Below are 22,295 nucleotides of genomic sequence, written 5' to 3' on the forward strand. Positions count from 1 at the left end.
AGTTACTTTCCAAAAATTCTACAATATCTAGTGGTACAACATCTAGTGTCTCGACACCTTGCCAACAGAATCACACAACTTATGCTTCTCCCCTGAGGCAGAAGCTTGCAAGCTTAAATCCGAAAAGGTAGTTGCTGACAATTATAGTGGTGCCCATCTTGGTCTTGGAACTACGACTAATAGTCACAGCACGACTGCAAGTAGCATAGTTGTCTCCATCCAAAAATTTGGACACATCAATGTGATTTTTGGGAATGTTTTATGTGGTCCAACAGATAAGAGAGCCTTCAAGTCTACTCTCTAGGTTGATATTTCTTCCTTTAAAAGGGAGAATAAAATTGTTGGTAATGTATGCAAATAATATAAAGGAATTCGATTCGGAACAGATCAGAGAGCCATCCTGTTTCGACGAATTGTTGCATGAACTACAAATAAGGGTGTCACTAAAGAAAGTATTCGGTTGCATCTAGCCGAGCTAGATTGCCTACATACCTTGTGCATTCTGAAACAGTTGTAGTTCTTAGTAGCATCCTAGGGCCAAGGTGATACCCTAGAGGCTAAACTAAGAGAGAAAAAGATTCCTAAGAGTTGAGAGCTTATTCTCTCCTCTTTAGAGCAAACATAATTGTTTCTCCTAGTGTGTTTTCGCCTTTCCCCAAGATCATCTTTATATAGCGGCTAGGAGGGGAAGAGAAAATGATATCAATAGCACACCCTATATTGGGTGGAATAATATTGTCTTTTATGTAATACATGATTATATAAATCATACATCTCCTACTCACCCACATAGGGTGTTGACATCATCTCAATTAGCTCATCCAATTCTCATTTGTTATGGTTTACCTCCTCATACAGAATAAGGGACGTGCTACCTTGCAAACATACTTATCTAGAAGAGCTATCATTAACCTATCACCAAACTTAACAAGAGTGCATCACTTGGAAGTTCATTGCTTTATACCCTAGACAATTCTTCATACACCAAACTTGACATTCTTTCTTCCTCATCATGATATAAAAAGCAATGTTATGGTCCACAAGTATCATGTATATAGGTGTTACGTTTGACAACAAATATAAAACAAACGTTGGCCAACTAATGAATCACATGACATAGTTTAGTCTTCAAACTATTTTCCCTAAGCTCTCATGTTAGTCTAACTCGGTTTAACTGTTTGCCTAGACTCCTATATTTATAACCAAAATAATTGATTTTTCTAATTGCCCAAATTATTCAAATTTGGTAATTCAGTGAGCTTTTATGTGCATTTTTGGTTTGGTTCTTATTTGAAATGAATCTAATCACATCGAATTGAATATTCAGTGAGCTTTTATGCACATTTATGGTTTAGTTCATTATTTTAACACACAAACAATATTTAGAATTCATTTGACATTCTTGCAGCACCGCACGGGCTAAAGCTGCAGTAACTACTAGTCCTTTTTAAATTCTAGTTAGGAGCTCAGTGTATATGAGATGCTCTTAAGAAGATGGTTGGAAATGATCTTTTTCGCGTATCACAGAAGCAAAATACAAGAAAGAAAAAAGAAAAGAGGCAAAACATGGGAAGAAATAAAATGAGTATTTCATTAAGGTTAGTAGAGAGTGTGAAGAAAATATGGAAATTGAGGTGCATCCCAAAAACCAATTCAGAAATCACACAAGCATTATTTCCCAAACACCAAAACCGAAAATGTAGCAAACAAAGCTTTAAATATAATCACACTTTTATGACGAAACACACAAGTCAATACAAGCATACATGATTAGAGTGGTGCTCATCATGTTCTTGGAATATGACAAATAGTTGTCTCCAGTCCGTGACAACTCCATATATTCAAAATGGTTAGATTCTGAAAGGATATCAAAGTTGAAGCTAGATTCTCTAATCTGCCACATTTGTGCACGCATAGAACTTCCAAGTTTGTAAAAACAGGGTCCCCTGGTTGGAAGTTTTCCTTTTCTAGATGTCTCAACTCTGGCATATCGATGAGCCACAAAAGCTTTACATATGGGAGGGTCTCAACTTCATGTATTTCCCCTCTACTACTTCCTTGGTGGTCGTGGACAATTAATTCTTTCCAAGGAGCAGAGAGCACACGAAGATCTTCAATGTTAGTAAATTTTCAATGTTCTCTACAGCTGCCTGTGCCTAAACCTCCAACAAAATGGGAAACTTTTGCCAAAACGAAAGGTAAATCATTACTGTAGGAGTCGAACAGTACCTTTCTTCTGTTTCTTTTTTCTTTCTTCTTCCCCCCTTTAAGGCTCTGTTTTGGTTTCTCATATGTGGCCATTTGGTCGTTGAGAAATGTAGTTGGATTTAAGATTTTGAGACATTAGAAAATCCTTTAGGAAAATGACATGATTTGGGATTGGACTTGTCAAGTTGTGATAAGATAAGCCATAGGTATCCACACTCACCATTTATAGAATTGTTGTAGGGATTTCCCCTGAGAGATGGTTGCGTGAGACATTGAGAATGTCACGCCCCGATCCCGACATACGTCCAGGACTAACACTTGATGTCGCCAAATACCTATATCTAAAATATACCCCGCCTCCAAAATATGGCAAATCACAACTCGAGAATTGAATCGTATCGTAATTTTTCATACACTTTATGGCTGCATCTAACCTCCTCGTTAGACTACTTACGTACTTTAAATAGGGATTCAAAGTTCGGAAAATTTTGAATCAAAGACTGGTAAGTGAGGGATTCATGAATTGAATAATCAAATGGACAAAGAAAGCACCTTGACGAGGAGGAGGATTAGCTTTTCTACTTTTTCCTCCTTCTTTCCTTTCTTGTCGATCCTTCTCCCATCCCCTCTCTCATTTTTTACTCTTTCTTTTCTTTCCTTCCATCCCAGCCTCACACATGGCTTCTTAGATCTTTGCTCCAGAAATCTAGAGCGTTCCAAATTGAAGAAAATTACCAAAATATCTTTAACTTTAAATGTTAATAATTCTTTCGTTATAGCTTTGTTTCACGAACGGTTTGCACCTATGCGTTCGTGAGATCGAGTTCTATTCAAAAATATAAATTGTGACCTCGAAAGGCATATGGATTTTAAATAACCAATTTCCAAACTTCACTCTTAGTAACTAGTTTAATTAAAATCTAAATTAAAATAAATTAATATAATTTTACAAAAATAACATGACATGGAATATGCCTTAGTGCCTTCCCAAATTGCACAAGTTTCTGGGATAGCTTTCCATTGAGGCTGTAGCTTGCAGGCTTATATCAAACAAGATGAGATCGGCCAGGGAATCAAGGCTGGGCACAGACCATTGAGGGGAGAACAGGGAAACATGTTTCTAGGATCTCCAATGCGTACTTCCATCGACTCCAAGTAGCATAGTTTTTCTCCATCTAAAAACTTGAACACACCAATGTGATTTCCGTGGAATGTGTAGTGTGGTCCAACAGATCAGAGTGCCTTCCAGTCGACTCTCGAGGTTGATATTTCTTCCTTTAAAAGGAAAAACAAAAGGAAGAGGAAAATAATACACAAACAAACAATCGCACACAATTGGAAAACCTTAACACGCCGAACAAAAAAGGAGGATTCCTCTTTGGCAAAAAGTCTTGCAATTGTAACATCTACATTTGAATCCGCAATCATCAACTGATCCTGTATAAATATACATTTAGTTAACGATTACAAATAAACACACAAACCGTTCAATATGAAGTCTGACTGAACAACTGTGAATAAGATGAATAAATCAGGCTTTTTAATTTGACAGATCAAGCTTCAGAAAGTGAAATTAATGGATGCTTAATTACTGAATGAAGTACTTACAGTTTGATCACGATCATTCTCCCTTGAATCACTTAGCATTAGTACATCATCAGTTTCCTCTACTATTTCTAGTCTTTCTGGACGTGGATCTCTTAAGTAATCCATCAGGAGAAATCTTTAACATGATCAGCTGGCACTTCTTGACAATCAAATCCTTGGGCAGTAAGGATGGGACTTTGAAAATGCAATTTCCCGTGCAAAATCCTTGCAGTCTTGGTAGATCAGAAAGATTTAAACGTTGCAAGCAACTGAAAGTAATCTCATTTTCTGGATCATCTATGTTGCTCGCTACTATTTCTACCATTCTTTCACAGGCCATAACGTCCAACTCCTTGAGTTGCTGCAAATTCTTAGCCACAGAATGATGAAGTAAGTATTGCAGTCCGTGACAATCCCCTATGATGAAAACGGTTAGATTCCGAAAGGATATTAAAGTTGAAGCTAGATTCTCTAATCTGCCGCATTTGTGAACGCTTAGAGCTTCCAAGTTTGGAAAAACAGGGCCCCCTGGTTGGGAGTTTTCCATTCCTAGATGTATCAGCTCCGGGATATCGATGAGCCACAAAACCTTTACACGTGGGAGGGTCTCAACTTCATGTCTTTCCTCTCTACTACTTCCTCGGTGGTCGTGGACAAATAATTCTTTCCAAGGAGCAGAGAGCACACGGAGCATTTCAATATTCTGTAAATTCTCAAGGAAAACATCTGACTTGGGATGTGAAGTAGCAAAATAAATTGATTTTACTTTGCTCAACAACTCTGCCGGGAGTGGACCATACGGTTCATACCAAATCTCTGTATTCTTATCCAACATTAAGTATTCCAAGTTGAGGAATGACTTACCCTGAAATATAATCAACGATAAGAACATGCTTTAAAATTTTTTGAAAAACTGGACAACACATAATAAATGTATTTACTTGATATTGTATGTTTAACTAGTATGCAAAATTCACATAATAAATGGATTTACTTGATATTGTATGTTTAACTAGTATGCAAAATTCACATCAAATTTCGAATATCAAAAGAGCTATGTAAAATATGGTTACCTTCTCAATTAAAAAGAAGGGTTGTTTCGTTGGTCTTGGCCGGTCCAACTCAAACTTGTCTTGATATGTTGAAAATTCAACAGCAAAAATCTCCACACCACCACATTTCGTGAACCTTAATATATTGAGTGATGGCCAACTAGAAACATGTAGTCCTGGATAGAAACTTCGAAGTTGGGGCAGATTATCAAATTCCGTAGATGTTACTTTAGGGAACCTGAACTCCTCGTATGTCATTTGTGGTCCTTCTTCCTTCACAACAATTTCCTCCATTAAACCACAATTCTGAACCTTCAACTTGCTTAGCTGCTTAAGATCTTTGGCCACTGAGGCAGGAAAGACATTTTCTAAAATATCACATGAGTCTATCTCAACTGAGCTTAGATTTGAGCACTTAGAACCGTTCAACTGGGTGGTAGATTTGTCATATACCATTTGTAATGCTTGACATTTAGATATCTTTAGATGTTTGAGTTGTTCGAAACATTTAGCCATGGAACTTGAAAACAAGAATCTTAAACTATCACATCCATGCACAGTCAAGGTTGTTAAGTTGGGCATGGAAACCTGCATAGAATAGAACAAAATTCATGTTTATTTTAGAAAATTACTGTTTACATTGTTGTAGCGGTATATGTTCCAAATGTGTAGATATAAAGTAAAGGTCATATGTTAAATAAGCTACTGGGCTACAAGATAGCTGTAAGTCTTTCTATTTTCATTATTATTTTCATTATTATTATTATTTTTTGTCAAAAGATAGATAAAATTTCGAATATCAAAAGAGTTGTGTACAAGTACAGTTACCTTCTCAATTAAAAAGAAAGGTTGTTCCATTGCTCTTGGGTGACCCAACTCAAACTTGTCTTGATATGTTGAAAATTCAGCAGCAAAAATCTCCACACGACCACATTTCGTGAACTTTAATATGTTGAGTGATGGCCAATTAGAAACATGTAGTCCTAGATAGAAACTCCGAAGTTGGGGCAAATTATCAAATTCCATAGATGTTACTTTAGGGAACCCGAACTCCTCGTATGTCGTTTGTGGTCCTTCTTCCTTCACAACAATTTCCTCCATTAAACCACAATTCTGAACCTTCAACTTGCTTAACTGCTTAAGATCTTTGGCCACTGAGGCAGGAAAGACATTTTCCAAACTATCACATGAGTCTATCTCAACTGAGTTTAGATTTGAGCACTTAAAACCATTCAACTGGGTGGTAGATGATTTGTCATATACCATTTGTAGTGCTTGACATTTAGATATCTTGAGATGTTTGAGTTGTCCGAGACATTTAGCCATGGAACTCGAAAACAAGAATCTTAAACTATCACATCCATGCACAGTCAAGGTTGTTAAGTTGGGCATGGAAACCTGCATAGAATAGAAACAAATTCATTTTTATTTTAGAAAATTATTGTTTACATTGTTGTAGGGGTATATGTTCCAAATGTGTAGATATAAAGTAAAGGTCATATATTAAATAAGCTACTGGGCTACAAGAGAGCTGTAAGTCTTTCGATTTTCATTATTTTTATTTTTTTGTCAAAAGATAGATAAAATTTCGAATATCAAAAGAGTTGTGTACAAGTATGGTTACCTTCTCAATTAAAAAGAAAGGTTGTTCCGTTGCTCTTGGGTGGCCCAACTGAAACTTGTCTTGATATGTTGAAAATTCAGCAACAAAAATCTCCACACGACCACATTTCGTGAACTTTAATATGTCGAGTGATGGCCAATTAGAAATATGTAGTCCTGGATAGAAACTTTGAAGTTGGGGCAGATTACCAAATTCCATAAATGTTACTTTAGGGAACCCGAACTCCTCGTATGCTGTTTCTGGTCCTTCTTTCTTCGCGACAATTTCCTCCAGTAAATCACAATTACTAACCTTCAACTTGCTTAGTTGCTTAAGATCTTTGGCCATTGAGGCGGGAAAAACATTTTTCAAACTATCACATGAGTCTATGTCAACTGAGTTTAGATTTGGGCACTCAAAACCATTCACCTGAGTGGTAGATGATGTGTCATATACCATTTGTAGTGCTTGACATTCGGATATCGTGAGATGTTTGAGTTGCCCGAGACATTTAGCCATGGAGCTCGAAAACATGAATCTTAAACTATCACATTGATGCACCGTCAAGGTTGTTAAATTGGATATCAAAATCTGCATAGCACATAACAAAATTCATGTTTATTTTAGAAAATTATAATCTACATTGTTGTTAACCATATATGTTCCAAATGTATAGATATAAAGTAAAGGTCATATATTAAAAAAGTAAGCTACTAGGCCACTAAACAGCTGTACATCTTTCTACTTTCATAAACTAGCAAGGAATGAATTGGAGTAAAAAAAACTACAGGTGGTTTGGTATGGGATACCGAACCGAAACTAGCATCCCAAATTTCAAATTGAAATTTTTTGAGACGGGAATTTGAAGATCAATTCCAAACCAAATTTTCACGTATCCCGAAAATATTTCAGGATTTCGGGACAAATCGGGAATCCCAAATTAAAATATGAAATTATGAATTGTTCTTCAAATATATAATTCAAGAACACATTCATGAACTAGGAATGTCATTTCATTCACACTACCATTTAATCGAACACTAGCATGCCTGATTGTTTTTATCAGAGTCAAAATTCAAATTAATTAAACTCTTTTGGCAATTTGTTGAGAGACAAAAGAATTAAGTCTTCTGAAATCATTTGCCATGAGAGGAGCAATAGTAAAATCCAAATGAATATCAAACAGAACATGAAAAACATGCAAGGTATAAGGCATTCCAGGTTGCAGAGCATGAATTAGAAACTACTAGCATCAGTTATAAAAGAATAATATATATAATATATATGTATAAATATATATATATATATAATAATTAATCATATATATTTTCAGTTCGGTATGAGATTTTCGAAATATTGAGAAGCCAATCTCGAATTCCGTACCAAAATTTCAGGAATTTCGATTTGGGAAATTTTTGGTTTGGAATTAGGATTTTTTCGGTTCGATTCTAGATTTTCAGGGCCGCTCATCCTCCTCTCTCTCTCTCTCTCACTCTCACTTCCCCAAACACAACAGCAGCAATATCAATTGCATCTCCTTCACACTTTAAATCCATAAATCAAACCCAAAAACCTCGCCCTTCAATTTAATTGCTGCTGCAAAGAATAGGGGACCACCAAATTTGGAAAGATTGAAGAATAAATCCCTTTTGGGCTGTCAGATTTGTGAATAATGAGTGTCTCCCCCGAAATTTCTTTTACGTGCAAAATTCGTTGAATTTACACCCTTGTCGATCGAGAGGGATCTCGACGTCACCACGACGATCTCCTATTGCAAATCCTTGGGGTCCTTTCCGAGACGCAGATTCCGAGAATCTACATCACCGTTCCCGCGAGCGCCTTCGGCCATGTATCTGTTCCTCATAACCTTGGAGATCTCAATGACGTCATTAAGGGAGATGCTGCTGCTGTGCTTGAAGAGGTGGTGGTCCGTGAGGGAGGGGGCGGTGATTGGTGGCGTTGGGGAGGAAGGAGAATGGGAGAGGGGAAAGGAATTTTGGCCGGATCCCTTCCTCCTAATTCACCAAATCATGAAATCCTTACCATTGAAATTTGATCCAACAGTTACAAACAGAAATTGTTTTTAAAAGTTAAAATAACTTCAATCGTTGTATCAAATTTCAACGATACAAATTCTCTAATTCGCTTGGCTGCGCTCTGATTTTTTGTTTTTTTATTTTTTTTGGCCGAGGGAATGGACATGAAATGACATACAATATGAGAAAATAAATCTCAATATCAATAATTGAATATTGTGGGTTATCAGAACCTGATTTAATATACCATTTAAATGGCTTTGTCGGAGGAAAACATATGAAAATTAAAACACGAAAGAAACCTAATTTAATATACCATTTAAATGGTTTTGTGTGAGGAAAACATATGAAAATTATACCACTTTAATATTCTTCTAATTTAAAACATGAAAGAATTATATGATCGAAATTCGAAGAAGAAAAGTATAGTGAGAAAGAATCATGCAACCATTTTGCTATAAAAATGATAGAGAAAGTACCTTCCCATTACTGAACAGTTTCGGTGGTCCACCAACTTCATCCTCCAACACGATTTTGTCGGCATTTGTATCATTCGTTAATTGCTTGCCATTGGAAGAGAAACCAATAAGCTTTGGTAAATTCCGTAGTGTCAAAGATTTTAACTTTTGAAAATGGTCACTTATGAGTTGCCCATAACATACGCTTTCCAAACTCACAAGGTTTTCAAGAGATAGAAATTACAAGCAAGAGAAGGCATTATGAGAATAACTCCAACTAACGAAGTTAATGACATATGTGACTTCGTCGTTGTTTTGGACGTGGAGATGCTTCAGTTGATTAACAGCTTCACTGTCAAATAGATAGGAAATAATATTCATAATCTCTACCCCATCCAAGTACAATTGCTCACATCTCTTTACCAGCAACTTTATACCCCGATCGAATTGATTACTCCTGGTGAGCTTGAGTTTTAGCATGTTAGAGGAGGTTTCATCGAAGACAGGATATTCCCAACAATCACTAACAAGTATGGTGTATCTTTCTAACTTATCGGACAACAAGTTGGTTGGAAGAAGGTTAGCATCTGGAATGTGTATGTCCAATGCAGATAGATGAGATAAGTGCTTCAGCTCTGAAACGCTAGCATTAATTTTTCTGCCATCGACCAAACCTTCACCTTCCCACAGCTTGAAACTTCTTATTCCCATCCTCAAGTCTTCTAGTCTTGTCAAGCTTGATATAACATTAGGTGAGATCATAACAAGTTCAGAGCAATCGGACAAATCCAATAATTGTAGACGAGTCAATTGTCCTATTTGTTCAGGCAACTCTTTAATCCTGGACTCTATCACGCTAAGGATTCTCAAGTTTGTTAGCTGTCCAACAAGAGTTATATCTACCAAGTCGCAGTCATATAAACCCAATGTGTGGAGATGCTTTAGGGATTCAAGAGATGGAGGTAGCGACTGAATACGGAATCTGGTTACATCCAACACTTTGAGTTCTTTCATCTCTTCAAAAAATTTGCTTGGGATTTCCTGGGAGTCGCCAATATTATCATTCTCCAAGACCAACAATTTTAATTCTGGGCATACCCAAGGTACTTCAGGAAATCTGGGGATTTTGCAAAACCTCAAGGAGATGGCGGTGTACTTGTTACATAAATCCTCAGTGGGCCATTCTTTGACCTCATCTCCATATACTTTTAAAAACGCCTTTTGATCATCAGATGCAATCCAGATAGCAGCATCTCGAACAAGCTCGTGCATCCTAACAGTCCCATCTTCATAACTGTCCAACAATAGGCAAGAATTTTTTAGTTTTTTAATCATTAAATTCAATGAAACCCGTGACTGTTCCACTGTCTCAACATTTTTTATCAAGCCCAAACCCATACTATACTTCAACAAGTCACTGCAAAGACTTATAGACATCGAACGCCCAGCAAGAATTCTGCAAATCAAGAACAATTGTTGAAGCTCTTGATCCTCCAATTGTTTGTAACTCCACTCTAGAGCCAAGAATGCTTTTTCATTCAATTCCTTCTTGTCAAATGTTTTGAAACTTCTCAATGCATCTTTCCATTCCTCCAGACTACTATCCCTTAAAGCACTTGCAACTGCAACAACCAAAACCGACAAACCTCCACATTTCTTTGCTAGTTGGGTTGCTTCTTTCAGTATACGGTTGTTTTTCACAACATTACCTGCCATCTTCTCAAACAAACTCCAACTTTCTTTTTCTGTTAAAAACCCAAGTCGAAATTCTTTTTGCGTACGCATATCAGAGAATAAAACTTTTCTTTCTCTAGATGTCAACAATAACTTCAAGTTCGATACACCGACAAGTCCCATAACCTCAAAGTTAGTTCTTTTCAATACATCATCTAAAATGACAAGAGTCTTCCCATCTTTTATCCTGGCCCGTAGGAGATTTGCCCTTGTTCCCATATCCTCGGATTCATCAACGTCCATCCTCAACTTTTTGGTAATTTCCTTTTGAATTGTTTCATCGTCTTTCTTTTCTTTTACATTTAGAATTATAACCACATCATCAAATAAATTCTCTTCCACAACTTTTCTGTAAACCTCTTTGGCAAGTGTTGTCTTCCCAACGCCCCCTAATCCGTACACACCAATCCTGTTGATATCAGGTTTTTCCAGTTTCGTAATGATATCCTTCACCATTGAAGTCTTTGATTCAAAGGCCATGTACTCGTCAGAGGCTATGGCAGATATGTCTTCCACGGCAGCATTGTAACAAATACTGGCAAACTCTTTTTTATTTTCATGTTCTTCAATCTTTCTCACCAATTTAGTTGATTTTCTGCTGAGCTGATGATAGGATATCAGGTTAGGACATATATAGAGACACCTTATCTCTGTACGGCCTTCATCATCCAATAATGCTTCTGCCTCTCGAGAGATCTGATCCGCTTCTGTCTGCCAGTTCCAGACTTCAGCTTCCACTTTTTGATTAACTTTTCTTTCGACTTCTTCAACCGCATGGTTCATCGTTTGTTTGGTAGCATCAAAATTCTTCAATCTACTCCTTAGATCTTTAAGGTTGCTTTTGTAGAAAATGACATAACTCACTTGCCGTCCAAGTGGTCTAACTGTGAAGTCAATTATTGTAGGAATAATGGCAGTGATTATCTCCATCGCCATGGCACCTTCAGCTTACCAATTCGTCTGCTTCTTCTATCTGTTAAATATATACGAATCCTTTTTCTTTTTCTTTTTTTTCAAAGCAGATGAAATTAAAAAAAAAAAAAAATTCAACAATAGGTCATACCTTAACTCATGATCAAGACTACGCATGAAGAAAAACAACGCAATATGCAAATCTTTTTGTTTTCTTTTGCTTTTAGAGAAATCTGCATAGTAAACGCAAAAAGAAGGTTATACCACACTTGCAAAGTAGAAGTCGAGACTATGAACAAGTTTTCATATACAATTATTATACTAATAAAACTTGCTTGGTACAGAACTTAAGCAACTGTTTTCAAATCATAAAAACTTTGAAATCATGTATAATCTGCTATGACTGTCAATGAGACATTTTAACAAACATCATATATGCAAACTTTAAGCTGGTGCAAACGATTTGCTCGTTGAACATTGTACCACAGAGTTACTGAGCTGGATGGTACGATGGAGTTGACCCCCGATTCTCGCATGCTGACCGAGTTAACTCTGCCAAGGCTCGATGAGTTCCAAAGGCTTATGACGAGCTCTAGTTTACGAAAGAAATCTGAGGCCATCAACTGCAAAATCCTGGCAGCCATGAGCTCGAGCATGGTAAGCCTCTTGTGTTTTCCACGTCTCCTTATGTTCCTGAAGAACAGTCCAAGTCCAATGAGGACACGCCTCCTGTTGCTGAAATGTAGAACGATTGGCTCGAAGGTGAGCTATAGAATGCCCCGAATCCCTATCCTCCTCGCCGCCTGTCGGCCTCTCGTTCCACTGAGAGTTGGGCGTTGTCATCGTCGTCGTTAACCGGGATCGACAAAACGTAGGCGCCTTGTCGGTGCCGCAGTAGAGGTCTGTCGAAGGTGACGGAGGTGAGGGACCAATTGCAGCCCATAAAAACATTTCCCAGCTGCAAATTTGAACTTTTTCTAGATTCTGTGTAAGAATTTCAAAAATCCAATCGTTTAATTTGGTTTTACTGGGTTTTATGCTTTGTTTTTAGTATCGTTTTTCGCATTCTCTTCTCTACAGAGCATGAAAGTTCAAAGATTTTATAATTTTTGGGATGTTTTCAATGAAAGCTCATATCTAGATCTGAGAAAATATCCCACCTTTTTCTTTTACATTTCTGCAGATTTCTCCGTCTTTTATTTTTTATTTTTTATTTTTTATTTTTTGACTCTTGAGAGTCTCAAGAGGCTAAAAGCTCTGTAAACTCCATTTTAGATTGTTATGAACCCAAAATGTAATTGAGGTTTATGCTTTAATTGAATTGTTAAGAATTGTTAAATATGCCAGCTAGCGTAATAAGAAGTAGAGTCTGTATAAAAGGAGCCCAACTCCCTCAAATGGGTAATCAGAATTTACAAACAGAAATACAAAACCAAAAAACAACCCAAGAGCTTTGCTCTCTCTCTCTCTCTCTCCCTTCCCTCTCCCTCTCTATCCTTTGTGACTTGTAGGTTGATTAAGGGGTTAGAGATTTGGATCTTATCATTGGTATCATCCTTCTCGAATCCTGGTTTCCCTCATGTGTACGCCCACCCAACGCGTCTTCCTGTCATGGATGCACGCCTCTCTACTGCAATCGACTCATTTGAAGCTTCAATACATGTTGCGATTCGTGATGCAATCCGCGAAGCTATGGATTCTACACTCACCGACATTCACAAGGCTGTGAATCATATACTCGTAGAAATCCACAGTGACCTTGCTCAGTTACGCCGTGACTCGGCTCTCGACGTCGAGGAAGATTCTGATCCAGCCTCGATGTGTTCCTAGGAAGCTGAATTGATCGAGGTCGGTCACCAAAAACCTCACAACGGAGACGGCAACCCACTATGAATTCCGTAGACAATCCACGACCATTCCATTCTGCCATTGCTCTCATCTTCATCGATGTTGCGCACACTGGCAACTTCGGCCGTCAAGCCACAGTCGAACAATTCTGTTGCAACCTTAGTTTCTCTGTCGGAATCGAAGAGAGTGATTCATGCTTCAACAATGACCTCTGCTCCGCAGCTACTCCGTAAGCACTTCTTCTTTGATACTACGAAAACTGAAGCTAAGGTAGTTCTCTATTTGCATTTCATTATAACAACTTCGGAAGCTATATTTCCTTCTTTTTTGACTGATAACTATAGTGCATTTCGGAATGATAAATATGGTTGGATAAATTGGTATCTTGTGGGTAAATTTGTGAAGAAGAATTTGTTTGCATTGCATTTGTTTGATGAATTGCCTAAGAGATGGAGAGAAAACAATATGGCAATAACTGAGTTGATGAAGGAAAGGTTTTCCAATAAATACTTCCCATCTGATCTTTCCAACAACCATTCAATCCTACAAACCATTTTGTTATTGCGAAAATTATGTTGAACTCAAACCATTTGGTTATGGTTATAATTTATGAATTCACATGTAATTTATGAAAATTTTGGACGTGGAGATCCTACAAACCATTTGGTTATGGTTATAATTTATGGTTGTAAGTGCGAAAAAATTTTGTTATTGCGAAAATTTTGGACGTGGAGATCCTACAAACCATTTGGTTATGGTTATAATTTATGAATTCACATGTAATTACCAAGATAAAATCAGTTTTTGTAACATGCTTGAAGGAAGAAACTCAAACTAATGCTACATCCTTGAGAGACTTGAGCCTATAACGTTCTTTGGAGAGTATAATCTGTGATTTCTTGTTTTCTAAAGTCGTTGCATGATCTCATCATTCTTTGCTTGGTTGCTATTTAGAATGCATTTCATTATAGTTCCAAATACTAGAACTCATGCCCATTTCATTCAAAGCAGGGTATTGATTGCATAACATACAATAAGATGAAGTTGTTAGTCAAGCCAGAGCCAAAAAGCCTATCCCTTTTCATATGTATTGTAGGATTAACCCTCTTGAGCCTTTTCAAAGCCTATTTTTGTTGTTAGCCACATTATCCTCACCTAGCCTAGAATAGGACTTTCCATACCTTGGTTCTTAAAGGATAGTGAAGCACGACTTAGAGTGAACTCCTTTGGTCAATATATGGCGGAAAACAAGTGTGGGGGAAGATGATAGGGCACGAAGAAAAAAAAAAGAAAAAAGAAAAAAAAAAGAAGAGAAATTCGTGGAAAAATCAAAAGAAAATAGAAAAGTGTTCAAAAGAAAGAAAAGGAGTTGAAAAATAAGTGAGAATGAACTCACAAGTGTTGGTTGTTGAAGGAAGGGTCCAAAAGAGTGAATTTGACCCTAAATGTTGCATGAATCTTCCCTTGTGTTTAAAAGTTGGTTTTTGCCATTAGAAGTGAGTTTAAGTGTCAAATTCATTACTTTGCTTACTATTGCTTTAAGAACGTTTGTCTATCCTTACCTTTCTTTGTTAGCCAATACCTTAGCCTCGTTACAACCCTCAACTTCTATCTTGATGTTATGTGTTCAATATGTGGAGTTTGAATTTGGTATGAGCATATGGAATCACTGGTTCTCGTTCTAAGTAGTAGCATTCCATTCATGAGATCATATTCATGTCATTATCGTAAATCCAGAAAATGCTTTCTTTGATATAGATATGTGAGTGTTAGTCTTCATATTTACATCAATCTTCTCACATATACCTAGTGTAGGGTGTGAAGTTAGAAAATCTGTGTGAAAAAAGAGTGCATTCTAGTGAGGAATTGAGGGAATTCTCTAAGGCATGTTACTACATTCAAAACATTGTTTTAATTGATTATATGTGAACTAATAAATAGTAACTATGGTTAAGTGTTTGTTGAAGTGTAAAGAAAGCTAAAAACCGTGGGAATGATGTTCACTAATGTGTCAAGTTCGTTGGAAATCCCTGAGGGACATGTTGGAAGGTCTAGAATGTGTTTTGTTTGTTTTGGTTTATTTCGTTTTGCTTGAGGACTAGCAAAAGCTAAGTGTGGGGAAATTTGATAGGAGCATATTTAGGCGACTTACTTAGCTTGTTTTCGTGCATTTATGTTGTTAATTCATAGTTGTTTTAGTATTTTAAGACATTTTCGTATGTTTTTAGGTTCTAATGGCAAAGGGAGCAAGAAAGTGCATTTTGAGGCTATTTGGAGCATTTTTGGGCATGGATTGGATAGCTCAACCATGGAGCAAAGAGGATGGACGAAATTGAAGACAAGAAGAGCTAGGAAAGGCTACAAATCTGGTGGAAGAAGTTCTATTCCAATGAAGATAAGGAAGAAGCAAGAAACAAGGAACCTTATCCAACCTTATCCAAACCTTATCTTATCCTATCCTAGAAACCTTATCCTATCCTAACTCTAACATTATCCTATTCTATCCTATCCAAATCAGATTGGGACTTAAACCTAGCTAATTAGGGGGAATCAATTACACATCTAAACACCTATTTCAGTTTCTAGAAGACTTATCCATACCAATGCCGCAAAACACCATTCCTTGTAGGTTTAGGAATCACAATCCTTTTCCTACTCTTATATCACATGTCCTAGGCCCTTTAGGATTAGGAATCTGCCTTAAACACAGTTTCTAGAACACCTAATCCTATCACTACATGTGTGCCGCACCTAGCCTTCTAGAACTCCCTAATTCCTAGTCGAAATTCCTATTCCCAATCCCACTTGATTTCTGCCTTGAATTGACCCTTTTTCAATAGGATTAGGCAATCCTTTTCCTTCACTAAGTGTGCCAAACTAGTCTATATAAACAGCCCTTGCCGCACCATTTAGACCACCACCCCTTCACACAACATTCATACATTCATTCATCCACCCTTTGCCGTGACCTTGCAACCACCCATCCATCATTCCCCTACTTCCACACCTCCATCCCAACCTCCATACACCACCATCAACCCTTGCCGCACCACCATACATACCTAAATCCATCCAAAACCCAGAAAATCATCCACAAACTTGAACAATATTTTGACGGCACAGTTAAAATCAATTTTGATCGTCCAGCAAGAAAATCTTGTGAATCAGTTTTGTCACACAAATCTTTTACTCCTAGCATACAGTCTTTTTCTGGATCCACGTCAACCGATAGACTGGGTCGAGATCAAGATTTGATCAAATCTTTAGTAAACAAAAAACTAAAAGAGCAGGAAGCTGCACAACAAGATTTAGTCAATGATTTGCTTAAATTAAAGTCTGTCGACACTTCTTCACAAGTTGCACATCCTGTTTATCATCCTTCAAACCAAGAAGAACCCACTTCTCCAACTCCTTCTGATTTTGAAACAACATCGGTGAATCACCAATTACTTGTTTTGAACAAACCACATAAAATAAGATGGAGGAAGCTTAAAGCTGACATCGCTTCTCAGGAAAATATTCCCAGAAGAAATATTTTTAGAAAAAAGTATTGTGATGAAGAAAAGCTAGCTATATATGCCGAATGGAAAGCTTTTGTAGAACAATACCAATTTGAAATATCTTTCTTTGATTTCATTGAAAAACATTATGAAACCAAAAATAAAGTTACGGTTGTTACCAAAGAAAATTGGGTTAAGGAAGACAAAACTTTGATTTCTTCCAGTCATCCTCCCAAAGAAACTATTTTGATTTCCACTGGTAATACCAACATCCCCGCAACCCCTTTTAAAATTCCAAAAGAAGATTCTGGTTTTAAACCTGTCATTGAACAGAATAATTTTACAAACCAAAGTCTTCATACTATTGGAAAACAGTTAGACAAAATTGAAACCAAAATCGACAAATTGTCTCAACCAAAATCTTCTCAAAAAGAAAAACCTTTAGTAAATTTTACTGATACTGCTTCAAGTTCCACTGCTTTAAAATCCATGACTACTTTACAAAAAATTGATCGTATGCTCACTGAGCTCAAAAAAGAGAAAGTTGTTAATGTTTTGCAAAACAATGATGTTTCTGTCGAAGAAGAAAATACTTCTGATTCTTCTCAGGACACGGAAACTAGTTCTGCTATCCAAAAAATTGAAAATATTTTTCAAAACATTGCTCTTCAACCAACTTTTGATTTAAAATGTATTCGTACTCATCCGGTCAACCCTACTTCTCTCACAAAAAACTGGTATCCCAGGCCAACTCCTCCTGACCTTCAATTTGAAGAACGAAATATTCAAAATCAATTTTCAGTTTCAGCCGACAAACTTTATGAGTGGAACATAGATGGCTTATCCGAACAAGAACTTTTGAACAAACTTCAACACATGTCCATGGTTGCTAATAGCTACATTTCAAATCACAATTTTACACAAACACAAATCGTTGATCTTCTCGTCACTGGTTTCACTGGAATGCTTCATTCTTGGTGGGAGAAGCACTTAACTTCTCAGTCCAGAGATGAAATACGCTTTGCGGTCAAAAAAGATGAGGAAGGATTTCCCATTTTTGACGAAACGATAGGACAGGGAATACCCGACGGAGTAAATACTTTACTTTATACGATTATAGAACACTTTATAGGAACACCCAGCAACGTTACTACGCGTATTCACGACCAACTGAGTAATTTAAGGTGTCCAACCTTAAGTGATTTCAGATGGTATAAAGATGTTTTCATATCCAGAGTTATGCTTCGGGAAGATAGTAATCAACCTTTTTGGAAAGAAAAATTTATCAATGGTTTACCAAATCTTTTTGCTCACAAAATTCGAAATGTTTTAGTAAATGAAGAAGGTGTCATACCTTATTTACCCTTACTTATGGTAACATAGTTAATGTTATTCAAAAGGAAGGATTGAAAATGTGTATCGACATGAAGATTTCAAAACAAGTTCATAAAGATAAATCTATTGCTAAATACGAACTTGGAACATTTTGTGAACAATATGGTTTACCTCCAATCGCTCCTTCGAGTAAAAAGAAAAAAGCCCAACAAACCAGCAAGTTTTCTAAACATCAATCCAGATTTTATAAAAACAAAAGATCTTCCAACAAACCTTTTCAGACAAATAAATTTTATGAAAAACCATCTTCAAACAAAAAACCTTTTCGAAAGTCTAAAAAGGATTTTCAAAATAAAAAGGGAAAGTGTTACAAGTGTGGTAAATTTGGTCATTATGCAAATGAATGCAAGGTTAAAAAGGTTATTAACCAACTAAAAATCTCTGAAGAAGAGAAAGTTCAACTTATTCAGGCTTTAGAAATTAGAAATACCGACTCTAGTCAATCTGATAAAAATCCCGATTTTTCCGTCTCCGACTCTAGCAGTTCTAGCGACGTCTCCTCGCCAAACATTAAGTTTGGGTGCACGGACACTTGTTGTAACAAAATTTCAGTGCTTAATAAGTAAGAAGAACAAGAAGAGTTTTTAATGGAATTAATTAGTAAAGTTGATGACCCTGATTTAAAATCTTTTTATTTGAAAAAACTCAAAAATTTGATTTCTTCTCATGAACCTGGCACTAGTCAAATTTCTTCTCAAAAGATTTCTCTCAGTACCACTTTGGAACGTTTTAATAAAAACAAAACGGAGATCACCCTCAAAGATCTGCAAAAAGAAGTTAATCAAATCAAATCGGAAATTAAGTTTTTAAAATCCGAAAATATCGAAATTCGTTCACAACTCAGTAGAGTACGTACGCAAGAACTCGTCCAAGAACAAAATGGTTCTTCCTCAAATTCCGATTCCGACGCTCACTCAGCTAAATCTTCTTCTTCAAAAGAACTTGTTTTAAGTCTTTTAGACAAAATAAGAATTCGAAAATGGTATTCTAAAGTTACGATAGTAATCGAAGATTTTCATTTAGAAACCATCGCTTTAATTGATTCAGGTGCAGATTTAGATTGCATTCAAGAAGGATTAATACCTACTAAATATTTTCACAAGTCTACGGAAACACTTAGCGCTGCAAATCAATCCCCGATGAAATTAAAATATGAAATTCCCAAAGCCCATGTTTGTCAACAAAATATTTGTTTTAAAACTCCATTTGTTTTAATCAAAAATATTTCTGATCCAGTTATTTTGGGACTCCCTTTCATTGCATTAATTTATCCTTTCAAAGTTCATCATAACTGCATTTCTACCAAGGTTTTTGGCCAAAAAATTACTTTTGAATTTTGCATGGAAACAGATCATAAAAAGTTAAAACAACTTCAAAAAGATAATGTTTCAAAAACCCTCAACCAGATTACTGCAAAATCCAAACAAATTGCATTTCTACAAGAAGAAATTATTCACAAAAGAATTGAAGAACAGTTGACGAACAAATCTTTGTTAAATGCTATTCGTCAGTTTTCCGATAAGCTTACTAAAGAAATTTGTTCCGATCTTCCAAATGTTTTTTGGCACAGAAAACAGCATATTGTCAAACTACTTATATTAAAGATTTTATTGAATCAAAAATCCCCACGAAAGCACGACCGATTCAAATGAACCAAGAAGTTTTAGAGTTTTGTAAAACCGAAATTAATCAACTTTTGGAAAAAGGAATTATCCGTAAAAGCAAGTCTCCATGGTCTTGCCCTGCTTTTTATGTCCAGAAAAATGCAGAATTAGAACGCGGCGTTCCATGATTGGTTATTAACTACAAACCCTTGAATGATGTTTTAGAATGGATCCGATATCCAATTCCTAATAAACGAGATTTGATAAAAAGACTTTCTCAGGCCACTGTTTTTTCTAAATTTGATATGAAATCAGGCTTTTGGCAAATTCAAATTCATGAATCTGATAAATACAAAACTGCTTCTGTAACTCCTTTTGGACATTACGAGTGGAATGTAATGCCTTTCGGCTTGAAAAACGCACCAAGTGAATTTCAAAATATCATGAATGAGATTTTTAATCAATACAGCCATTTTTTGATTGTTTATATTGATGATGTATTAATTTTCTCAAAATCAATAGATGACCATTGGAAACATTTGCATGCATTTGCTAGGATCATTAGGTCTAATGGGTTAGTCGTCTCGGCATCTAAGATTAAGTTATTTCAAACCAAAGTTAGATTTTTAGGTTACCATATTTACAGGTCTACCATCCAACCAATTGATCGAGTCATCCAGTTTGCTGATAAATTTCCAGATCAAATTATTGATAAAACCCAGCTTCAAAGATTCCTTGGATCTCTCAATTATGTTTCAGAATTTTATCCTCATCTTCGTCAACAATGTAAACCTTTGTTTGATCGTCTCAAGGAGAATCCTCCATCATGGTCTCAAAATCATACTTCCATTGTTAAACAGATAAAAAATCATGTCAAGACTTTGCCCTGCCTTGGCATTCCAACTCCCGACTCTCTCAAAATAGTCGAAATCGACGCATCCGATATCGGTTATGGAGGTATCCTCAAACAGAAAACTTCTTCCGAATCTCCTGAACAAATTGTTCGTTTCCATTCAGGAATTTGGAATCCGGCTCAAAGCAACTATAGTACTATTAAAAAGGAGATTTCATCAATTGTATTATGCATTAGCAAATTCCAAGATGATTTATTAAATCAAAAATTTTTAGTTCGTGTTGATTGCAAATCTGCAAAACATGTTTTACAAAAAGATGTTCAAAACATTGCATCAAAACAAATTTTTGCACGCTGGCAAGCCATATTAAGTATTTTTGATTTTGAAATTAAATACATTAAAGGCAGCCAGAATTGCATACCAGATTTTCTAACTAGAGAATTTTTGCAGGGAAAGAATGGGTACTAATCCTACTCAGCAACGAAGGCTCCCAGCCACCCTTACCCAAACCCCAGCACCAGTAAAACAAGAGTCTATTCCCGACTCTTCATCGGCCCTCGCCATTACAAACAGATTTACTCCCTTAGGATCAACAGTAGGAAATATCCGACCAAATTACCAAACGGCCTTAGCCACCCCTTATGATCCTTACTCATCAGTTCGTTCTCCAGCTCCCTCACAACCAAAAACACCTAGCTATGCTAAAACATCACCATATGTCCAGAACCCTCATTCTGAAAAGCTTTTTAGCATTCCTCTTCATATTGACAAAAACCAACCCCCAGAGCGCATTGCCAAATTACTCCTTCCACCAAATTTTCATTTCTTACCAATTGAATCTTATAAAAGCCTAAAATATTACCAGGCTATCCTTTCAGGAACAGAAAGCATTGCTATTAGGCCAATTTACAGTACCACTCATCAAAACAAAATATTGTACCATTCTCTCCATATTGGAAAATTCCTTTCTGAACTCGAATGGGGAATTCCCCTTTATCACACAAAACCCCTCCATACTCAGCATGTTCTCATCCCGAATAACCACTACAATTATTATGATTACATCCAAGCATGGACCAACATTTTTCTTCATCAGACAGAAGATTTCAGCCATTCATGGTTCATAACTTTTGATAAGAATTTCAAATTTCGGTTTCCCGCCTGGTTTCCAGATTGGCGGGCTTCTCATGGCCCAAGTTCTTCCATCATTCCAGAAGACCTCCGTCATGTTCTCATCAACAATTTCCAGCCCAGATTTGATAGAAGTCGATTCGACAACAGAGTTACTATTTTCTCACTCCTCATGGCCAAGTACAAAATCCCTTGGATTCTCAAATGGAACTTTGAAGTTGATACTAGTGGAATTTACAGAACCCGATGGGCACAATGGTGGGACAAATTCAACCACCAAAAAATTATTGATTTTGTAAAAATGGAATTTCCTCAAGTTTCTCCTCAGGCACAGCCAATCAAGATTTCAGCTTCTTCATCACAGGCTCTGCCA

General features: G+C 36.6%; 1 long non-coding RNA gene and 1 pseudogene across 1 annotated transcript in view; one reads left to right on the forward strand and one right to left on the reverse strand.

Annotated features, from left to right (window-relative positions):
* The window catches only part of LOC148694495 (uncharacterized), a 142,942-nt gene that overhangs the window by 86,982 nt on the left and 33,665 nt on the right, over positions 1–22,295 (forward strand). The gene's annotated exons all lie outside the window — the stretch shown is intronic.
* Positions 3,442–11,608, reverse strand: LOC148694497 (uncharacterized; annotated as a pseudogene).

This window comes from Pyrus communis, chromosome 9 (assembly GCF_041283825.1).
Source record: "Pyrus communis isolate YQ-2024b chromosome 9, ASM4128382v1, whole genome shotgun sequence".
Classification (NCBI taxonomy): domain Eukaryota; kingdom Viridiplantae; phylum Streptophyta; class Magnoliopsida; order Rosales; family Rosaceae; genus Pyrus; species Pyrus communis.